Below are 24,196 nucleotides of genomic sequence, written 5' to 3'. Positions count from 1 at the left end.
AGTGTTATGATATCTGTTAAGTGATATAGGACATGATATAAACAACGCCAGTTTGTTTGTTGATTTGAGTGTTTTGTGTTGCAAACTTGACCACACTCTTCATGTAATGTTAACTCTTGTATGCTACAAGAACGTGTTAAAATGTTTGTACATCAATGAAAATTGTGTGATAATGTTGTCATTAATAAAACAATGTATTATATCTGCAAGGATTTTCCAGGTTGTGGTAGATTGGTTATCTTTTGTATACTTCACATTAATTGCTTCATTAATCGGGAAGAAAAAATAGTAAGTTCCAACTAACAGTCCTTAAGTTTTAACACATGCGGATATTATAATGGTCGGAATAGCAAACAAACAATAAAAGAAAACTGTTATTTTTAGTGATCACGTAAAATAACCAAAGTGCATTGATGTTTAGTAAAACACAGCAATGACTATAAAATACATTTATTATCATGCAGCAGGGTCTTCGTCATTTTTTTAATATATCAGTCAGAAAAATGAGTAAAAATATTTGGTTCCGAAAAGACAAATCCTCTAAGAAATTAAAAACCCATTGGCAAATAGAAAATGAAAAGAACAAAACAAAAATGTAGAGAAATAGCATGAACAACCTAATAATCTTATCAAACAAAATGTTTTATAACAAATGATGAAAAGACTCAACAGTTTTACAAGGAAACTTATATTTGAAAAAAAAGAGTTATTGGTTCTCATTTGTTATTGGGCATTTTCGAGTCTTCATTTTTTTATCGAAATAAAACTTAAGGATTACAGAGGAGCATCAGTAATGCACTAGTTAAAATATACTCTATACATTCACTGTATATATTCATGGATAATAAAAACATCCAAAGATCTTATAGAGTACACATAATTTCAGACTCTTTCTTCTTGTAATAGTATTATAACATTTGGCTTTTCTATACTTACACAAAGTATTCCCTATTCCAAACTAAAAGACGAGTTGTAATAGTTTGACATTCTTTGTTTCACAATAAATAATGGCTAACGTAGATTCAAATATCTTGTCTCATGGAGGGATAAATCCTATTTCGTAAAACAAATGTTTTGTTTGCGTCAGAATATTTGTTTCTCTGAAACTGACAAACAGAGGCTTGCAGCTCAGAAGGAAGTTAATAAACCAGGAATTCCAAGTGGTGAAGTTGAAATCACACCTACGCAAGTTTTACAGAAGCTATTGCGAGTAAATCGACACATGATAGCAGATATTTCCTAATATTTTGTGTTTTATTCATGAATGTGACCTACCGAATTAGTATATGGTTTTTGCTAAATGTGCAGCACGAAGGGTTCATCATTTGAAACAGGATCTGGTTACCCTTCGAGCACATAAAGTGTTCTACCGTTAATTTGTTTTAATGATCATTAAGCTTAAACTATATATGTACTAGATTTTTGTTTTCCTGTGTTTGGAAAGTTTTTAAATCATTGTACTTTGTACGAGACAAAGATGAAGTTGACTATAAGTAACACACGCACACAATTCATTGTCAATAAGTCTTTTAAACTTACAAAGTATTGTATAGATATCGATTCGGCATAGCTTATTAGCTGAAGTTGTAAGAATTAAAGTTTCTTTTAACAAAGAAAATCTGAAAATGCTGATTTGCATTATTTACAAAACAATCACTAATTTGCACTTCTAAGATTTTTATAGGCTAAACGTCAATCATGAACACAATGTGATGCCGTAAGCTGATTGCGTAGACCTCATACAGGCGACTACGTCTGATCATCTAACAAAGATAGAAAATTTTCAGTACATTATTAAGTTATAACATTGCATGCTGTTTGTTGATCTTTAAAAACGTCAGTAGAACAGCTAGAACTAGTACATCGGTACTGGAATGAAAATAATGATATTATGTTATCAACATTTGTTGTAAAAAATTATTTAAATAAAGGAATTATGGAATATTTTCCAATCTTGGAAAGCTATGATTCTTTTCTAGTGTTGGATATCCAATTTGGCACTTTTCGTCTATAAGCTACCTATTTTTAATAGGCTTTGGATTTGTATATAATATTACCTCGAGCACTATTTAATATCTATTTATGATCGAAATGCCCATATACTGTCAATGTAAGAAATAATATCTAACTTATAAAAGAAAGTTTTGTTAATTTCTCAAGAAAATTAGAAATATAAAATGTTATCGAATCAAAAATAACGTATCACTCTACTTTAATGGTAACTTAAATAAGAATAATTTGGTATCAGTTTTTCAAATTTTTCCCTTCGCAACTTTTGATTAGTAGGAGAAAAGATGTCTTAAACAGTCGAGTCTTTTATTGTTAGACACATATAATTCCATATCATTCATTAAAAAGTGAAATATAAAGGAATATTGTTTAACCATAAATTCATCATAGATACCAGTATTATAAATTTACATCAAAAGTACTACTACAAAAGTCTAATAAGTGACGCCCGAATAAACAAAATTTAAATAGGTCAATTTAAGTACGCAGTTGAAGACCATTGAGGACCCACAATTTCGACAAGTTTCACCAAATAAAGCTAAGTTTTCTTAAAAGCTGATTTTATAATTGTGACTATATCAATACTAATTTGTGTCAACACTGAAAAGCTGATTACAATAGTAAGACGACATATCAGGCAATAAATGACACAAATTAACTTTTGAATATCGGCTGATACAAGCAACACAGGATGTGATTTGAATGTATACAACACGCGGTGCGGATGTTTGGTTTTAGGACTTCTCACAATAAAGTACCTAATAGGTTAGTCAAATGTATTTTAAGTCTGAATGTGTGGATATAAATTAAACATTATGAATGTATTGAATAACACCCATGAGTCTATACACATCATTGTTGAGATACGACATACAAAACGTATAAATTATAATGTTTGTTTGGAAATACGCTTAATTGACTCATTCAATCTATAATGATTTACTCATTTGTCCATAAGTTGGTTTATAATCCTTGGCTGTCTGCAAACATTTACATCCATCTCTTAGTAAAACATTGAAATAAATGTATTTTCAAAAGTTTGCCAGATGCATTATTTCTTATTCATAAGAAAGTCACTTTCAAGGTTTCATGATATCCTCTAAAGATTTAACTTTTTAACTCCTGTTTGAAACAAACTTTAACTCTCTGTTAACAGGAAAACACTTCTTTTTATAATCATAAACAAGTCTATCAGCCCTGGAAGGGTTAGCATCTCCAATTCCCTTTGCAAAAGCCATCGTGTTATATATTTTTATTAATAACGTTCATATATACTTATCATAGGTACCAGGATTGAATTTTGTTTTTGCTCCAGACGCATAGTTTTATCTAGGGATATGCCATTACACAACAGCAGATTTGTATTTGACTATTATATACATTCATGCAATCCTAATCACCGAATTAAAAACACATTTTTCCTTTCTCAAGAGTTTTTCCTCTGACCTGATTTTTCTTTATCCTTTTCCAATAAATCATGTTCTCTTTTTGATTAATTTGTATTGAGACTTTCATGTCGACGTTGTTTGCAAAACTGCACAAACGATTAGCTTAAATGTTTTAAGAATGTACTTTACACAAGTAAATTTAGACAAATCACTTTTATATGTTTTTTATTGATGCTTTATCATTTATATATACTAAATATAATGATAATTTTCAAAATACCTGATGCATTGCATGTCCTGGTTTTTGAGAATCTGTTTCACAAGAATTTGTATAAATCTTTTGTATCAAAACAAATAAATTACAACATTCTTCAAAAGAACGACTATGTGTGTTTAACACTATGCTAAAAATAAACGGTTTACTGAGGGCAAGATTAATTGGTCACATGCTAAGTATCAAGTAAAAAAAAACCAAGTCAATAGGAATGAGAATGCGGAAATAGCGTATGTTGTTACATGTATCATTACCCTAAACGTGTGTTATACCATGTTTATGAAAACAAAGCCGATTTGTCATATAATCGTGTAAAATACAAATTTAAGCGGTTTATCATCTGCATTAGTTTTGCCTTATTGAGTCGACAACTCACCGAACGTTTGATTAATTTTGGTTTGTATCATTTTTGTCGTTCTACAAATATGATTTAATTTTAAAAGAGGGTCAGTACCAAATGGACATTCAAACTCAAAAAATTTCAAAAGGTATATTTTTGTATGTTCAATGCATTTGATTAAAGCAAAGATTTAAACCAACGCGTTTGCTTCATGAGCTTGCTCATTTGTTTATATTTCCTCAGATAGAATTTTCTTATGCTTTGTTAAAATGAAGAAATCTTTGAGATAGAATTGTTGTATAACATATTAAAACATTGGTTTTGTAAAATGCTTAAAGAAAAATTGATTCTAAAAACACAAATATTTTGAATTGGGCAATTAATTATTGATATAAAAATTATAAAAATGTTTATTAAAAATCCGTCTTAAATATGAAGATTTAGCACAAAACTTATCAGATATGAACTACTATTGTACAATCCAAGATGTAGGTATACATTGAATCTACATTGTAAGAATTATAAGTGTCTGTGTTATTTGCCTAAATTTTTTTTTAAAATGTGTTGCTTTTTTTTTATTTTATAAGTAATTTATTACAACTTATCATTAATGATAATTTTTCATAGTTTTGAATGTCTCAATGAACGTTATTCTTCTGGGAATAACGTATTTGATGATGATTTAAAAATCAAGCCAAGAGATAAAAAACTGATCTTTTTCGAACTTTTACAAAAAAAACCTATAACCATAACCTACTACAGTTTTTAGGGAATATGTATAGTACTGGAAGGATAAAACTTTATTCTTGCCAAGTATTTCTTTTCTTGAAAAAAACTTCAGATAAATTTTTACTAAGAAAATAAATTCACGTATGCAAAAGACAGATTACTAGAAAAAAGAGAGAAAAAAAACCAAATAATTCGTAGCAATGCCATCTACTGAAAGAAGAGCAGGTAGTGCCGAAAAATTTTCTGTACTGAAATAATCCTGCGTTTTCCTAGGATATGAATTTGTATTATTGGTTTCCTGGTATGATATATGAAAACAACACGTAACAATTTGTTCGATGCGCTTTCCTGCATAACCATCATCAGGAACTTTCAAAGCACTAGTTGAAAACCAAGGATGTATAAGGACCAAAACAATTAAAGAGCTGTATGGCCAAAAGTATCCAAAAAAAATCAAATCCGTCTGAAGTCAATTTAATTTCTTTAGTTAATTTCTGTGTTATTTTGGTCTCTTGTGGACAGTTGCCTCATTGACAATCATGCAACATCTTCTTTTTTGTATATTCTGACTAAGTGAGTTGAAACCTCACTTTCTTCATAATTTCGAATTTCATAAACAGACTATTTTAGAAATGTTTGTTTTAAATCATGTCAGTACGGACGTACTAACAACTGAGCTTTTCTGGATTAACCTTCACCAGAAACGCTCAAAGCGGATTATTTGAAACATAAGTATATATAAAAATTAAAACAGAGAGAGAGAGGAGAGCTATAATAATCAAGTAATACTATATCTCATCTAGTCTACGATCTAACCATTTTTGCTTTAACCATTGGACATATACGTCTGCTCACATTATTATTTGATTTGCGAACGACAAGAAAACAGTTTAAAAAAAGTTTTAATTGGTATTTAATGTTAAAAATATCTTCTTTATCACAAAACAACAAATTAAATAAAATAGTCCATATGACATGACTATCCTTTTGACAAGTTGTGTACAATTTCAAAACAGCTTTTTATTGCTTTACTTTTTTCGTTGAATTCAGTTTGGAATGGAAATATACCACGCTGTCAGTTATTACATTTCAGAGATATCCTTACTACTTCAAAATATTATTCCAATTGTTTGCAAATTATCGTACGTACATATATAAAACAGATATGATATTTTCTTAGTTTACTGCCAAAAAACCGTACCAATCACGCAACATAATTGTTTTGTGCACGTGGAACAAAAAAAATGCACTGGGAATAAAAATGACTGTTTCCATACAAAATTGACATACTAGATGTAGACTGAGAGTCAAAAGATAACAATCAAACAGTACAAAATAAGACACAAATAGACTTATTGAGTCATTACGATTTTGAAAATACATGAATCTATGTCTCTTTATAACTATTCAATTCCTAAACGTCTCGAGGCTAATAAAAGGTGTCATTAAATTAATTAGAAACTGTCAAAGATAGATATATTTGATATATTTATGATATATATAAAATCAGAATGCGGTCAATTTGTTTGACAAAAATAATACACAATAATTGATACTTCAAGGCTAAATTGCTTGTTACTATGTATATCTATTTAAATGAAACAAGCACTGTCGTCACTAGAATAACTTTTTTTTTTGAAAATCACGATCATTCCGTCACCAATACTTTATTCATACTAAAAAATTATATCATTTTTTTAGTCAGGTTCGTTTTTTTGCTGACGTAAATACATCTCAGAAGTCTACTTCAATACTTTTAAATTGATAGTAGCCGCCGCTGGGACTCTGTTTTCCCAATTTTTGAATATGATTTAAAATTTACCAAATGTATGCCTTTTCATATATTGCGTAGGTTTCTGATATTTTTGGGTGACTTGGGGGTGTGAGAAAAACAAAAGTGTCAAGCGACAGAAATATGTTCATTATATCCCAGCCGGAAACACCAAGATAGATGACAGCTTGCGAAGAGTTGAGATGGAAACTTTATTGACCTTACATATATTTCTATTATTGTTCACGACCTATTCTCATATTTTCATGCTTCAAAATGTAACGTATTCCGGTAGAAAGGGTAATAAGATAAAATGTTATTGGAGAAATGATCACCACTATATGTCAAACTACGTAATGTATTTCGATCAGATGTGGCTACCTTGTCAGTTAACAAAGGAAATGCAGACAGAATGTTACACACTGATGGAAATCGAATTATTTAAACGTTTAATCTGAACTTTAAATAGGGCATTATATCTTTTTTTTTATTCGAGTGTCATTGATATGTCTTTTGTATAAGAAACGCGCGTTTGGCGCATATACAAAAAATTCAATCCTTGTATCGATGATGATTTTATTAACAACCACTGGGTCGATGCCATTGCGGGTTGAGTTTTTATTGCCCAAAGGGTATCACCAGCCAAGTAGTTAGCACCTCTGTGTTGACATGAATAATCATTGATATGGTCATAAATACAAATAAACTGTTAACAAAACTTTACTTTTTTGAAATATTTTTTTATCTCATGAATAGATAACCTTAGCTGAATTTGGCAAACTTTTTTTGCATTTTAGTTTGGTTCTCACTGATCTTTAACTTCGCACATTATTTGGCTTTTTCAACTTCTTTTAATAGGGTGTCACTGTAAATACAGAATTTCAATCCTTGTATATGTGACAAGTTTATTTGCAAGAATTAAATATCACTGATACATGTAATTTGATTGGTAAATATTGAATATCAGAAAATGTTGCAACTCTTATATAAATATTTTCTTGATTTTGTATCATTAAAGGCTAGCCAAGGCACATTATTTTAGTGGCAAATTATGCATAATGATGAGAAAAAACTATCATTATATAGCTTGTACATACTACATGTGTTTGGTATCAACTGCGGGTGGCCTATATTTTGTTTATTCTTAAATTATATATGACAAAAATAAGTGAATTATATTCCACGAGAAAAATGTCCTTATGTATTAACACTGTGTGCCATGCATGTCATTTCGTAATGGGTAAATGACAGCTTTGAATTTAAAGACGCCAGTAAAGTTATCGTGATAATTCACATCTGCAATTATAAATGACTAGTGCATTACCATTTGCAGTTGAATATGGATTATGCATAGTAAGACAGGAGAGGTATGCACACAAAGAGGTACGTACTATATGGATGTACGTTTCTACTTTCGGTTAGGAGTTTATACAATTGGGGTTTTTTTTAATCAAATTTGTCACTGTTGTTTTACAAGTTACGGGTATTGACTGTGATTACAATTTGAATTAATAAACAATCTTTATATCTATAACCGATCTTAAAAGTATGGGAACATAGTTCGCTTGATTTTTCAAAGGGACGATATTCTTATACTGTTTCTATGTGTCTTTATAACTATACAATTCCTAAACGTCTTGAGGCATAGAAAAGTTGTCATTAAATTAATTAGAAACTGTCAAAGATAGATAGATTTGATATATTTATGATATATATAAATGCAGAATGTGGTCAATTTGTTTGACAAAAATAATACACAATAATTGATACTTCAAGGCTAAATTGCTTGTTACTATGTATATGTATTTAAATGAAACAAGCACTGTCGTCACTAGAATAACTTTTTTTTTGAAAATCATGATCATTTCGACACCAATACTTTATTCATACTAAAAATTTATATCAATTTAAATTAATAAACAATCTTTATATCTATAACTGATCTTAAAAACATGGGAACATAGTTCGCTTCGATTTTTCAAAGGGATGATATCCTTATACTGTTTCTATAATCTTCTCATAAGCTGAACATAACTGAACATAACTGAACAGTAAAAGAAATACCGCAATATTTGTATTTCTTTAATAACTGTAAGGGTGGAACATTATAGAAAATTATATCGATTAATTACTTCTTTCAAAAGATGTGGCTGTGTTTTCGCAGATTGTTATAAATGGAGGATGGAGTATCCAGAGAGAACGAAAACAGTACAAAACAGACGCAGTATCAATAGTTAGTTCCCTTGAATTTAAAAATAGAAATGGAATAGTGTTCAAGAAACAACAACCCGACCAAAGAGTAGAAAACAGTCCCAGACCACCAATTTGTCTTCAAGGTATCGGGAATATGTAGCTCTTGAAGTCGAGTTTCAGCTGACCCCTTAGTAACAATGTAAAAAAAGTTGAGATTCATGTGGGCTTAATATCTTTTCATCTTGTTGAAATACATTATGCTGACATAAATATTTTAGTCCTTGTGATATATTTAAAACACTTTTAAGATCAATTACGTATGAGTGTTAAACAACATTATTCTTCGCTATCTGCTCCTACCTCTCTTCTGTTGAGCAGGTGGAACTGCTTACTTGTAATTGTCTGTCAGACCCTTTTACTGTTTGACTTATACAATTCTATGTCATTTATAAAGGTGGCATAAATAAACTAAGTTTCACTACAGTCTGACATGATAGACAATAAATGACATAAATATTCTTTTGAAAATCGTCTGATACAAGAAAAACTAGATGGAAATAGAAAGCTTACAGCACGCGTGGCGGATGTTGGTTTGTACGGCCTACGAACATATCGAAATAGCTAATAAAGTTAATTAATTAAAACTTGTGTTTGAACTGGATGTATCGATACTAGGTATGCAAAATACAATGGTTAAAACCTACACTTCTATATTTGGTATGATAAAAAATAGAAATATATTACGTACAAACCGCAGTCTTAGGTTGATATATGCCTTAACACTCATCATAATATATGAAAATAAGATGACGTTGTATGATAATCGATGAGGCAACATTCACTATATATTTCAAAACTCGTCAACATAGTCAGTACGGCGTCAGTTGAATTAGAAGGGATGACATAAAATTTAGCAGTACAAAATTGCATTTTTTTGCAAAAACTTATAATAAAATCTGTATCAGAACTGCTCTATATAATATTCTAAATTTTCACGATAATGCTGAACTGTTTTACTCACTGACAGACAATAGTTGACTGATGTTCAAATTTCATACATCGATAAAGATACCACAAGACAGTGCTCATTCTCATTAAATAGATCAATTTAGTGAGTTTTAATTCAATAAGAAAAACACAAATACTGAGACCACTAAACGGTTATTATATACTAACACATATTTACAAAATTAGATGTAGTTTGCAATATGTAATAACATTTACTGTACAACGTGAACGTCACGAGATACGCATGTCGTCAAGTAATATCTCTATATTCATTACTTTATCTACAGTTTTATAAACAGCAAATTTTAATCACCATAAAATCTTTTATATCATCATGCAAGTAAAGAAGTAATTAATTTAGATTAAAAAATTCGGATGCATGTTCATCCTTGTAAAAAAATTAATATCTGTTAAAAGGTTAAAACAAAGTTTATCTTTGATGATTCATAAACTTCTTAAGAACGCGGAAAAAACCTGTACAATGATAGTTCTGGTCCTTATCATGTTTCAAGTAAATTTCAATTAGACATTACCCGAACAACTCATGTTACTAAATATGTGACATCGAAATGTCAATATACGATTATATTTGGTTTGTTTTTCTTAATAAACTTTGTTTTATTCTTTGCAAAACAATATTATTCTCTTTTATTCAACATATTGACTGTTTTTGTAGGCAGTGGTATATCAGAACATTTTATTACCAGACATTTAGACAATGTTATGACATGAAGTTGCGTTTCAACGTATATTTTACGCTTTATTACGAATCGAATTATAAAGAAATCAAACATATAAACAGTATATTTTCAAAGAAATGAACAATTGTTTTTTAACGAAACTGTTAAATCAAGATTGCAAAATCATTTTCTAGTTAACGAAGGTCACAATACCTACATAATGAGACAGTACGGTTTGATAGTCGTAACAACCTTGTGATTTAAAAGTTGCAAACATTCAAATAGCAATAAAGTCTGTTGTATAAAAGGTGCAAAAAAATTAACAAACACACTGTCGATAAGCCTGAGTCTATTCTTCCAAGATAGCACGAACAGACGCCTAACGGATGAAAATAAAAGTTGTCAGTTGACAAAATTTTTATCCGATGGGAGTCCGTTCATGTACAGACCAAATAAAACAGACGCGTAACGAATGCATAACAGACAAACACCGGATATGCAACGTACGAAAAACGGAAACGTACCGGACAAAACGGTTGTCGAACGTGCATCCAACGGACAAGCACCGCGTAAAACGGACACCTAACGAAAGTGTACCGGATGAAACGAATGAACAAGATATACGGAAAAACAAAAAGAGACAATAATAATGCATGCAAAACGTTTCTGTGTTACTGGTTTTGGTTTGTTCTTCTAAATGCCGCCAAGGTAGTGTCTGGCCTGAATAAGAGCGGCTTGATCGTGAAGACGTACTCTCACTCTTACAGATTGATTATGAATAATAAGAATTCAGGACAGTCAAGAAATCTGACAAACCAATTATTGGTATTTCTGACGCAAAATTTCCTTTTGGCATTCATCCGTTTCAGATCCGTCCGTCATCCGTTTTATCGTTATACGTCCGATAGAAATCCGTTTCACATTGTTCAACGTCCACTTTATCTGTTAAACATCCGGTAGAAGTCCGTTGGTGAATTTGTCTACCTGACCTCCAACGGATATAAAACGGACAAGTGACGGATACAAAACGGAAACGAAACGAACGAGTACCGTACAAAACGGATGCTTACCGGACGTTCAACGGACACTTTATTCGTTGGACGTCCGTTCAAAGTATTGAACATGCTTAAAAATATCCACCGGACATGAACGGATTGAAAAAAAGTTATCCGTTCGGCATCCGTTCGAGGTATCCGTTAAGGTTTGACCGAGGATTATGTGTTATCAAATACAAACATGTTACTTGTTCTCGCAAACGGTAATCTAGATTTCAGTACGTAAATAGTTATGACACTAACGTGTCAACAGCAGCATCACAGCTATCATATTTGAATTATACCTGTTATGATTTGAAACTCACATGACGGAAATTAAAAAAAACGTTAAACAATCAATCAAACGATGCCTTCGATTTATTTTTAACTAATTTAAGATCATGAGATTAAATCTTCCTTGTCGAAAGGCGTTACTTAATGATAGAATGTAGTTGTTCGGCTAAAGTACCTCGAACCCTGTTTAAAAAAAAGAACGCTATACGAATTATATCACGTTTCAATGGATGTTGTGAGTATTTTCTTACATTATATCATGCTCATTTTTTGTTTCTTTTATGAAATCTAATATTTTCTTTTCCTTTTTGACTGTTGAGATTCTGACGTAAATAAGTCACCAATTTGCTACAAAGGTACATGTCATATTTTTATACGGACGACAAAAAAATCAAATATCTATAAAATATTTTTTTCAGTATAAATGTATTTATTTTGCTAATTAAAAAATTCCATATCCAATTACTCGTCTAACATTCATAATTCTATTTTTTTGTAAAAGAATCGTGATTTTATTGATGTAACTGACGGAAAATGGTCAGACACTTTATGACTAAAGAAACTGTCATGCCACCAAAGTGCGTCACATCATATGAAATAGGGAAAAGAGTAAAAACAAAGTATGTCCTTCAATATGAAAATAATAGGAAATTAATCCTACATTTCAGTGCAGTAACACAAATCTGAGTCATAAACATATATTTGAGGTGTTTTAAAAAAAAAATTGGGAAAGGAAAAGAGATATGTCAAAATGACAACAACCCATCCAAAAGGCAGACAACAGCCGAAGGCTGCCAATGGGTCTTTAATGTAGTGAGAAAATCCAACACCCGGAGGTTGACATCAGCTGGCCCCTATGTCAAATTGTGTACTAGTTCAGTGAAAATGGACGCCATACTAAACTCCAAACATATAAATGAACGAAAATTAAAAAAAAACATACAAAACTAACAAAGGCCAGACGTACCTGACTTTGAACAAGCGCAAAAATGTAGCAGGGTTAAACGTGTTTTGTGAGTTATCGACCCTCCCCCTATGAACATAAGGTAGAATAAGGATACACACAACAATACGCACAGTAAAACTCAGTTTGAAAGAAATACGAGTCTGATGTCAGAATCGGTATTAAAAGAAACAAAAAAACACATTTTTTTTTCATTTTGTGTTTCTATTGAATATTTTGGAAACTTGAGGTTGCATTGTTACTAAAGATTGTACACTAGGGGAAAAAGGGGTGCACACTTGATTGTTTTCTCTCAATGATGGTTATTATCTTATGTGCAATGAAATGTTATGTGAAATTTTGACTGTATTACCGGACAAGATAAAACGTTACCTATGTCAAGTATTTCTTTGTTTGAAACAATCTGGATTTTTTTTTTAGACGATACACATTTGAATCTTACTCAAATTTTAACACGTGCATTTATTACTATTAATGTTTCATTAAATTTTTACAACACTTTATCGTTTGATTTCAGTTGTTATTATAAGTTCACTTACGCTCTATACGACCCACGAATATTTATATTTACATTAATAATAAATTAACAATTGATATATAAAAAGGAGATGTGGTAAAGTTACTAAAGAGACAATTATCCCCATATTCTAAAGAACGGGACTTTCAATAAATATAAGTCATAACTTATAGTCACATATACATTTAAAAAAAGTGATAAAATTCAAATGCGAAAATCAACTGAAAACAGAATGTGTCGAGGTTAAAAACGTTTGTTGTTGCTCATCCTATTGACTTATTTTGGAGAGTGCTGTTACAGCACAATATATCATTAAAAATAATCACTTAGAAATCGCTTGAAATATTATTGAAAGCCTTTAAGAAAATTTTATTAATTCTAAAATTAAATAAATTAAACTGAAGCGATGTGCCTTTGGTTCCATCATACGGTGTTTATATATCGCAACTCGTTCGGTTTGCCCGTGTGTGTTCTGAGGTCATAGATTTTGACGAACGTAATCAATGCATCACTGGTAAATTGTTGTGTCAGGGATTTCGATACCATAAATTACTTAAAACTTTTACTAAATTCTTTCATAGATACAAAGATTTGATAAGTAAATTTGGCTATACCTGTAGAAAGCTTATTAAAAATGGTATTTCACATCCTAAATTTTATGGTAATATTGTACTTAAAGCGAGGAAATCACTATGTGATCCTGGTAAACTCATCGAACCTTGAAACAAACTTATAAGTAAGGGTTATCGTACCAATATTGTAATTAGATCTCTGAATATAGTTCACATTGGCACTAATATTGATTTTGTCATTAGCAAATTAAAACATAACTAAATTTCATTATATTTTGTAATGAGGCGAGATGTATAGAGACACAGACACGTTAACTTTTATTTCTATAGAAGTCGCTCTTCACTATACTACTACCTGTCGATACATGTATTTTTGGCATTGCACAAGTCATGTCTTCTTTGACTATTAGTGACGTTAAAATACTAAATCCATGTGATGTGTTTTAGTCGATTTTAGTCTCTGATGCATGATTTTTTACTATTAATTGGTTTTGGCTTTTAACTAGCTGTCAGTAACTGCGAGTACTCTCATATCGTATTTTCTTTTTAATTCGACCTGTTGATACTGTTTATAATGCTTTTTTGTTATTTCTTATTTATATGGATCTTGTCTGAATACCAGCTTTGATTATTTGTAATATCTTCAATTTTTCACTTATTCTTACAACATTTGTATAAACTTCAAGATTATAAAAAAACGTTTTTTTTCTAAAGTGAACATTGATTGGTTAAATATTTCTCAGTGTGTTTGAATTTGTTTGTTAGCTTTTTGGTCATGAATGTTTGTCTCTAATATTTTATTAACTGTGCATTTGTATTCAGATATCGCAGATCAAATTTATTCGTTCATTGTGTAATCATACGTTTTTTGATTGAGTTAAGTCTGCCAATTGATATTTTTGAATATGTTTGAAAATAATTGTAACTTTAATTGATTAAGAGGATTCATCAATTATACAATCACATAAACAAAATGATAGCGGAGTTGTATAAATTTTCCGAATAATAATATCAATTAAGGACTTAGTATAAAACTCAGTTTTAACATTCCGAGAGAGTACTTCTTACTGATCTGATGATTCTTAATTATTCCCAATAATACAATTTCTCCAATAAATAAGTTTATACTGAAAGTTTAATGTAGTCATTTTTTGCATGTAGTCACTATTACCAAGCATAACAAGGAGTAGCTTTATCATCTATGAAATGTTCTTCAAACGCGGCATGTTAGTCAGTGAATTTAAATACAGTACTTGGATGATGTATTTGATAATATTTTTCCAATATCTGATGCATTTTATATCCTTTACTACGTAAATAACTTTTCAAATTTTAACGAGAATTGGCAATAAGATTTATCAAAACAAATTCATTACGACCATTTTTAAATGAACGACCTTGTGTATTACATAACCACGCTTTATTTAGACAATTTGCCTGGGGTAAGATTTAGGAGATAATTCTATTGTATTTTAAGCTCCGACGGCATTAATTGGGGATTTGATTGTCGCAAAAGAAGTTTACTGATGCCGTCGGAGCTTAACATACAATATTGTTATCTCCATTCTAATGTAACTGACTGAAAACAACGTTAAAACATGTAATTGAAATTTATCATTAGCCGCCTGCGCTTGCGCGTACGTTACATAGTATCAATTGTCAATTGATGCCAGGTCATTTGATACAATGTAAGGGTTTTGTTTTTAATAAGAAGGGAAGGGGGCTGAAATAATTTTGATTGATTACTTCTATCGTTTTCAAACGTTTCATCCATTTTCGTTGCAATTTTGTACTCTCATAGAAGATAGTCTGAAATTACTATGCAAAGGCTATCCTTACATAAATGTGCAAATTTCGAAACTTTCTTTTATGCCGTAGATCTTCGTATTTTCGGATTGTAATTGAAATGTACAGCGCTGTCAGAGAATGTCTTTTACAGATAAATAAAGGAAAATTATTAATTTCTTTTTTACAGTCATGTTACAAACAAATATTCTTATACAAATGTATGAGAATAATAATTGTATTTTAAGTCTAGTTCTACAACTTGTCATGAGCACGCCCAATACGATTGTAAGTGCTCGTGACATATGTAAACTGAACTAGAAATGCACCGATGGGAGTTTCAATACATAAAAGACGTTATATGAACGTTGAAAAATAGCAATAAAAAAATCCAAGTTATTACCAACATAGTCTAATTGAGTCACTATGAATTTTTCAAATTGATAAATTTATGTGTCTATATAAATGTCAAACTCTTATGTTGTCTTGAGCCTGAAACAAAGTTATCATTAAATAAAGTAGAAAATATCAACGATAGATAGCTCTGGGTTTAAAAAATATTCAAAACATTGTATGTGGTGATATTGCTCACGAAATTACACAAAACGATTTATATTTACGGCTTAGTTGCCTACATGTATAAGAAAAAAAACTATTAGATCAGAAAAGTTCAATGTATGCCGTGACTTAACTATGTTATTTTGCAAATCGAATGTATCCTGAAATTCTATTTTATGAAATAAAATATGAACATTAAAACTTGTATAAGATGACAACAATTTTGTATTCAGGGCAGAATTCTAGCCTTGTAGATTAAATCATTACGAAATGTTAGTGAATGATCCATTACGATAATTTCGTTATAAAGATACACATTTACGTAAACTAGTCATACATTTTGTTCTTCTTGGATTCATAAAAACCCAAATAATACAAAAGAGGATATAAACTGATACTATGTGTAAATTAACAACAAAAAAAATAACACAGTGTATTCGCCTCTCTTTTACAAAAAAATTTGATTATACAAATAATTAAAAAAGCATAACGTAATAACCAACATTTATTGTCAAAGTAGACGAAAACGAATCATTTTTACAAAAATGCAATACTTGGAAAACCACTCATACTAGGAATGAAGGAAAAATTTCTTCCACTGAAATATCACGACAAGTTAAACGAGCTAGATATTTTAGATTTTGCATTTGACAGATAAGATCGGAATACAAGACAAAGATTGTTTTTTTTGCCTAACAATACACTAGACGACGTAAATGTTACTTGTTTTGACTATCAAACTTTTGTATCTGGGCGTCACTGGTGAGTCTTGTGTGGACGAAGCGCTTCTGGCGTATTGAATTTTAAACCTGGTGCCTTTTGTTAGCTATTATTCGTGTGTTTTTTGTCTCATATGTTCTCCTATTCATTTGTATTGTAGCCCTGTAATTATGTTGCGTTGTCAATTTAATGTTATATGTAGCATTGCCATTAAAGCGGGAGATTTTGGCATGCCGCAAAAAAATAGGTTCAAGCCACCATTTTATTTTTAAATGTCCTGTACCAAATCAGGAATATGGCCGTTCTTCTATAAATTAATGAAATTAAACTTAACAATACCAAATATGATTGTTTGCGGATGACACAATGCATCAAATCAGTTGTAAGTGATAAATTAACATAAATGACGAGATGGCAGTCTCTAGAGTGTGCTATGAAGTTGTATTATTTTGATTACTAGTATAACACACATCATAATCTATGTGTTTTGAATCAAATCGAAATCGTCGTGGATAACAAGAAACAATATTAGTACAATACAGTGTAGTTCTTTTACAAAATGTGAGTAGTGATTAATTACTTGAAATTGTAATCGACGATTTCCGATATTTGAATCGGCAGTTAAACAAAGAATATACTGTAAATTCATAAATTTCACTTGTACATCAATTAGGAAATATGTTTATGATACAGAATAATCAATCTACATGTGTTTAAATTCACTTGTACATCAGTTAGGAAATATGTTTATGATGCAGAATAATCAATCTACATGTGTTTCACTATTTATTTGCATATTTATTTGTAGTTAGTTAATATTATACATTATAATATATTTTAAACAAATGGCCTCAGAGGAGATTAATATGGTACTAACTTGTTTAATTCCATTTGAATAAAGTGTTTTTTCAAATATTATTATGATTGTGTTGCTCGTTAACTTGAATGAGAGGAATCCTTATACTATTTGCATAACCTTTACATATACTTATTAGATCTTTAAAAAATCGGAAGCATTTTATTTCTCCATTAAATGCGCAACCTGGAACAGTACGTTACTCTTGGATCTCATCCCCATATTTAACACCCTTGCCTATAGTAGTTGATAGAGTTCTAGTAGAGAACCAGGTGTCATTTTCACAAAACAACTTACGGGTACGACTGACCGTAAGTGTACTGATTTTGTTCATGCCTGACAATCGATCTTAGTCCTAAGTACTTGTGTAAAACCGACATAAGTTCAGTTGGTACAGAAACAGATCAAATATATTTACAGTTTTTCTTTTTGGTCATGTCTATGATGTAATTAGGGTTGTAGGGATCAAAATCGGAATAAAAATACTATTAGGGGTAATTAGTAAATAATTATCCTACCATTCATTACTGCATGTTGATTATGTCATAATGTCTTTTATTGAAGCAAATACATTCCAAAAGACATGCTACGGGAAATCCTTTTTTCGCCACACTAATTTTACTACATATCGTCACTGAAAGAATTTACAACGCAATATGGATAAATCACCATCTGAGAGACAATGTCCTTTTTATTTTACAAGCTCATCTGTTACACATTATGTAATATATAAGAGCACTGAATGCATAATTGTAAAAAAACATATAGTGGTTGGCTAAATTTGTGTCGAATTAAATATATAAACATTTAGTTGATTGATTTTCAAATAAAAATAGTTTAAACAAGTTGCTGCTTTATGCTTTATAAAAAGTTAATATTAAAATTACATTGAACAAATTATTTCGCTACAGATCGAGCATATAAGAGTAAATGATGAGAATTTGTTATTTGATACTTGCATTTAGGCATAAAATTAATGATAATCCAAAGCACTTTAACTTTTGATTTTATGAAAATGAATACAAAGTCGTCATTCAGCTTGGAACCATAACGTATATATAATTGAGGCCATGACATTACTGATATATAGGTATACTGCTGGAATTAAGTTTTATATCTGATGAAAAAAGCTCTTACGCATGAACAATTGTTTTTAAGAATGTTACAAAATTTATAACTAATTATATCATTCAAAATTAACAATATTCATAAAAAGGGAGGAATCCATATAATTCAAGCTCTATTTTGTGGGGTACGTGTCAATCATAACTTGTCTCATTGGCACTTAAGGGGACTCACGGGTATTAATTTAAAAAAATTATATAGGATTTTGCTAATTGTTTTTTTTTTTCTATAAATGTACTTTAACATATACTTAATTGAAAAATAAAATTTAAAAACATGGGATCACCGTTCATTTAAGCTCACAATCTGCCTTCTTTAAAAATATGCATTTTTGTTCAGGTACTGTTTTCTGTTGAACTAATAGGAGAAATAAAGGTAATATCGAAATAAAAAAGAACTAAAGTATCTATGATGAGTTTATTTACAGAAATCGCTTAAATGTTCCAATTCCTTAGTTAAAGAACAGCTTATTTGAAAATAGTAATAAAAATATAGATGAATAAAAAAAATTATTTCAGTTTTAATGCAAAACAATTCATCTTGGGCAAAAACGAATCGATTTGTTTGGTTGTCTGTTGTACCAAATCATAAAGTAACAATTGATAGTGTAACAAATAAAATTAACGATGAACATAAAAACGTTTAATTTTTTTCTAAAATTGTTGTACCCTCGAGTCTCCTTAATATATTGCAAGACGACAAATTGGATATATGAACAGACTTTTTTTTCCATAAACTCGATATTAATCATTCAGAAATCCTGTAGATACTTAGGCAAATGATATAAAATGAACAAACGCATAAATCGAAAACAATATGCCAATACCTTGGCAAGATTAGAAAAAAAAACAACGAAAAATCAAACACCAGTATACAAAAGTTATATTTTTACAAAAATAAGGCCGTTAGTTTTCTCGTTTGAATTGTTCTACATTGTCTTATCCGGGCCTTTTATAGCTGACTATGCGGTATGGGCTTTGCTCATTGTTGAAGGCCGTACGGTGACCTATAGTTGTTAATGTTTGTGTCATTTTGGTCTTTTGTGGAAAGTTGTCTCATTTGCAATCATACCACATCTTCTTTTTATAAAACACAACATAGAGGTTGCACTTTGTAAATACAGCTGTTTCTCAAACCACGCCTCTTTTGGGGAGATTTAGAATATTCATGTAAATTAAATTTCTTTACATACTGGTTCTCAGTTATGCTCTCTGTGTTCCATTTCATAGATACATAACTTGGTAATGTTACCAGTAAATATACATGTGCGTACTGCTTACATTGAAATATGTGGTAAACTTTCAATCGATGTAGGGGTAGTTTAGACAACTAGTGTTACTTTCAACTCTGAAAGTTCAGGGCATATAAACGTTGAAAATATACCGCCCAGTCCTATATTTTGACCTTTGAAAAAAAATTGAAGTGCATATGAACATTCAATTCTTGGACAAGATTTTTTGCAAATCTTTAAAGTAAAAGTGGTACAGTTTTATCCGTAAAAGGAGTTCGTATGGGAAATTACATTGTCATTATTTACAGAATGCAACTTAAAACACTAGAAACAGAGTAACAAGAACCCCATCAAACAGTGGTGGTGCTCCTAAAGTTCCGATATTCTCATCAGCACAATTTAGATCAAATAAAAATGATTCCAAAAAGTAAGGATATGATTCCTATCTAATAAATCTACTTTGCATATACATCATTACGATGGTGTTTACTGCCTAAGGGCATCTTACTTCTTCGACACAATATTGAATGGTATGGTGATGGTACATCATAAATGCATAGACTTCGGATCTTTACATCCGATTAATTGAAATGCACGCCTTTACTTCGGTTACTGTTTTTACGATTTTGATTGGTTCGATCATTTGACTAACGGCTCATATTACAATTATATCATTTCAGCTAAAATAGGTTTTCTGCATTCCTATTTATTGACCACGAGTGAACGTTGAAACATACTTAATAAAAATATTTATCACAGGGAAGTAGTCCCTATAATATCCCATAACATTAACAGAGCCTAAAAGGAATTGAACAGCCCTCAAATTACCACAGGGAGAAGTTTATATTGGAACGCTACAATATAGAAACAACTGCAAGCACAGGTTAACTGGAAATGTACTGACAGACCTATAAATTTTCATTGGGTCATGTCAGGCATTTAGAAGTTCGGAATATCAAACTAACCGATTTATTATCAAAAGTAGTTATTTATATATAATTGCCCTACCATTCATGACTACAAGTTGAGTATGTACTAATGACTTTAAGCGTAGCAAGTCAAATCCAAAGACATGTCATGTTATATCCTTCATTCACCACACTAACTTCTAACTTAAAATAGATGAAAATCCCTCTAAATAATAATGTAATTATTTAATCTGTTTTAACAGAATCATCTGTTACACATAATGTTATATATAAAAAGAATAAAACTCGTTTCTCGTCGTATTGATTCACAGTTAAAACTATTTTTGAATTTGTGTCAACATATTTGACAGATATATATGATCTAGAAAAATAAACTCAAGAAACTTCATGTCTAGTGTTCTAAGATTTTGATGGAGGTTCTGTAGTCCCCTAATATATTTTTATCTATTTTTAGAACCTTAAAGATGATCTGCAGATTTTTTCATTTTCCATGTTTTTGGCATATAATAGCTACTAATAATAACAATTGGTAAAGTAAATTATACAGATTTTTAAGACTCTGAGACGATTGGTTGGTTGATACATACTCATTGAGATTGGGAAAATATCAAATGAATTATTAGAACGAGAACAAATTGACAAATTATACTTGTTACATGGGTTAGAAAACAAACTTGATGAAGGTGAAAAAGTGGACAGAGACAGACCAGGTCACCTACTCAATTGGAATCACTCGATACTATTTAGCCATGGCGTTTTTAGATAGTCCCCGATTTTTTTTATGTTGTTTCGGTAACGTCTGCTTCTTTTTTATATTTAGTATCATTGAATTATTAACATTGATATTGGACACTATTACAGCACAACAAATCAACCCGGAGAACATTGCATACATTGTAGCAGCATAAAACTTCAAGTAGATAATTATTCCTAAAATAACATCATAAGTATTTAATGTTTCTTAGACAAAGTCATCTGTTACACATAATGTAGCATATTAAAGCAAAACATGTTCTTTTTTACAATGAATAAACTATTATTTTTCAAATTGATTTAATGTTAAAACTGTGTGATGTACTAGATGATCCTTTGTCGATATACATTCGTACGAAATGTGTAGGTTTGAAAAATAATGGTTGATTGATCTATTGATTGATTATTGGATGGTTTAATGCCACTTTCAACAATACTTTCAACTTCGTGACGGCCATATGCTTTTTTTGATACAAAACTTTTTTGAACATTTTCAGTACAAAGACATTCTCATAAGTTAAATTAAATTTTCTATCAATTTACAGTGAAACAAAATTACTGTATAGATTTATTGTACTTTTATATATATATCGACATTACATAGGTACTTAATTGGAACTGTAAAACTATGGTATTGAAATAGTACAATAATTTGGAAGTAATATATCACTACTACACCATTTGTATACATTTTAAGTTTTATGATATTTACAGTACCAAACAGTAAACATGCTAAAGTAGCGGTGCACTTTTTTTAAAACTGAACAGATGCGATCAGAATAGTCGACGTCAATACTCCAACAATCCAGGAACACTGCTCATAGATGAAAATGGCTTATATATTCGGAGTGGTTAGATATAAATAAACTCATCATCTATAACAGGATTATAATTTTGATTTTAGCAAGACGCGCGTTTCGTCTGCAAAAGACTCATCTGTGACGCTTGAATAAAAACAAGATAAACAGGGCAAATAAAGCAGGTTATTGAAGAGCTTTGAGGAACAAAAAACATCCGAAACTTTATCCATGTATAAGTGAGAATATGAACAGATCTATCTAATTCTTATTGAATGGTATTATATTATTCGAATATCAAAATTGTTCCTAGAAAAGAATAGTTTTGAAAAAAAAAATCGGTGTATCTAGCTTCCGAATTGTATAAAAAAAAGAAGATGTGGAATGATTGCCAATGACACAACTATCCACAAAAAATCATTTTCTTTTTATCTATGGAGAAGTATAACATATTGAGGATTGTTGCTCCGGTGATATTTTTTCCGAGAAGAGAAATGTCTGATCATTTTTGTTAAGTAGATGAAGGGTTTCACTATCAATAATATACTGATACTCATTATTTCAAGAGTTTTTTCTTTTAGGAATTTATATGTTATACATGTAGTTAAACAGTCCATGATCAATTTATGTGCATGATTTCAAAAATTAAGTTTTGAGATTTTTGAAATAGGAATTTATATAGTTTTATAAGTTATAAAGTCGATGATTAAATCATTTTTAAATTGAGTAACATCTATATAATGAATGCAGATTCTTCTATGAAGTTAAAACTGATAAAATGGTATCCATTCGTTTTATGTTTTTGAGTTTTTGATTTCCCATTTGTATAGAGACTTTCCTTATGAAATTTCCTCTAAGTCCAATATTTTTTGTGATTTTTTTTAATAGTACTGTAGTTGTTAAACAAAAAATTACAACAATGAACACAGATTAATTGTTCCCGATTGTTGATTGCTATAAACAGTTAATGTCATACATAAAAATGAAATAATAAAAAAAAATAACCTATATAACCTCAATATTTAGTTTAGTCCCATGTGTGATCGATGATTAAAAGGTGATTATAACAGTTACTATCAAAGGTGCAATTAAAATAATAATAAGTCGATAAAAAATGAAAAAAAAAATGAAAACAAACCCATAGAAAAAAATCAACAATACATCAAACAGTCTACAAAAGTACAATACATATAATTTGTGATTCAGATAACCTATTGTAGAAGAATTATATGCTGACATTTAGATGTTTCTTAATTATGAATGATCTTTGGTTGTTATATCATGAGTGCACAACCTACATCTCTGTTCTTTTTTTTTAAGATACCCGATACAACACCAATTAGAAAAAGTCATGTCCACAAATAAATAAAAGAGTTTTGATGAAGTTGAAAGAATCTAGAATAATAGGCAAACATGTCTAATCAAGGTCCAATAGACAAAGAATATAGAAGAATGGATCAAAACATAAAAGAAAAGAGAACAAAATGGTTGAAAGAAAACCAACAGAAAAGAACATACCCTTCCAAAAGCCTTATAAAATAAAGTTGTCATAAATACCGACAGTTAATAAATAACAGTTAAGATTGTCTTTTTAATGCAGCTGTTCATGAAAGATGTAACGAAAAAGTAACACCAGCTCATATATCGACTATTGATTCAACAAATATA

The 24,196-nt window shown here is 30.2% G+C and overlaps 1 protein-coding gene across 1 annotated transcript in view; it reads right to left on the bottom strand.

Annotated features, from left to right (window-relative positions):
- Positions 1-24,196, bottom strand: part of LOC134714035 (angiopoietin-1 receptor-like) — a 120,913-nt gene that overhangs the window by 62,993 nt on the left and 33,724 nt on the right. The window lies entirely within an intron of this gene.

The sequence above is a fragment of the Mytilus trossulus genome, chromosome 4 (genome assembly GCF_036588685.1).
Source record: "Mytilus trossulus isolate FHL-02 chromosome 4, PNRI_Mtr1.1.1.hap1, whole genome shotgun sequence".
Taxonomy (NCBI): Eukaryota; Metazoa; Mollusca; class Bivalvia; order Mytilida; family Mytilidae; genus Mytilus; species Mytilus trossulus.
This window is presented reverse-complemented; position numbering and strand designations above follow the sequence as displayed.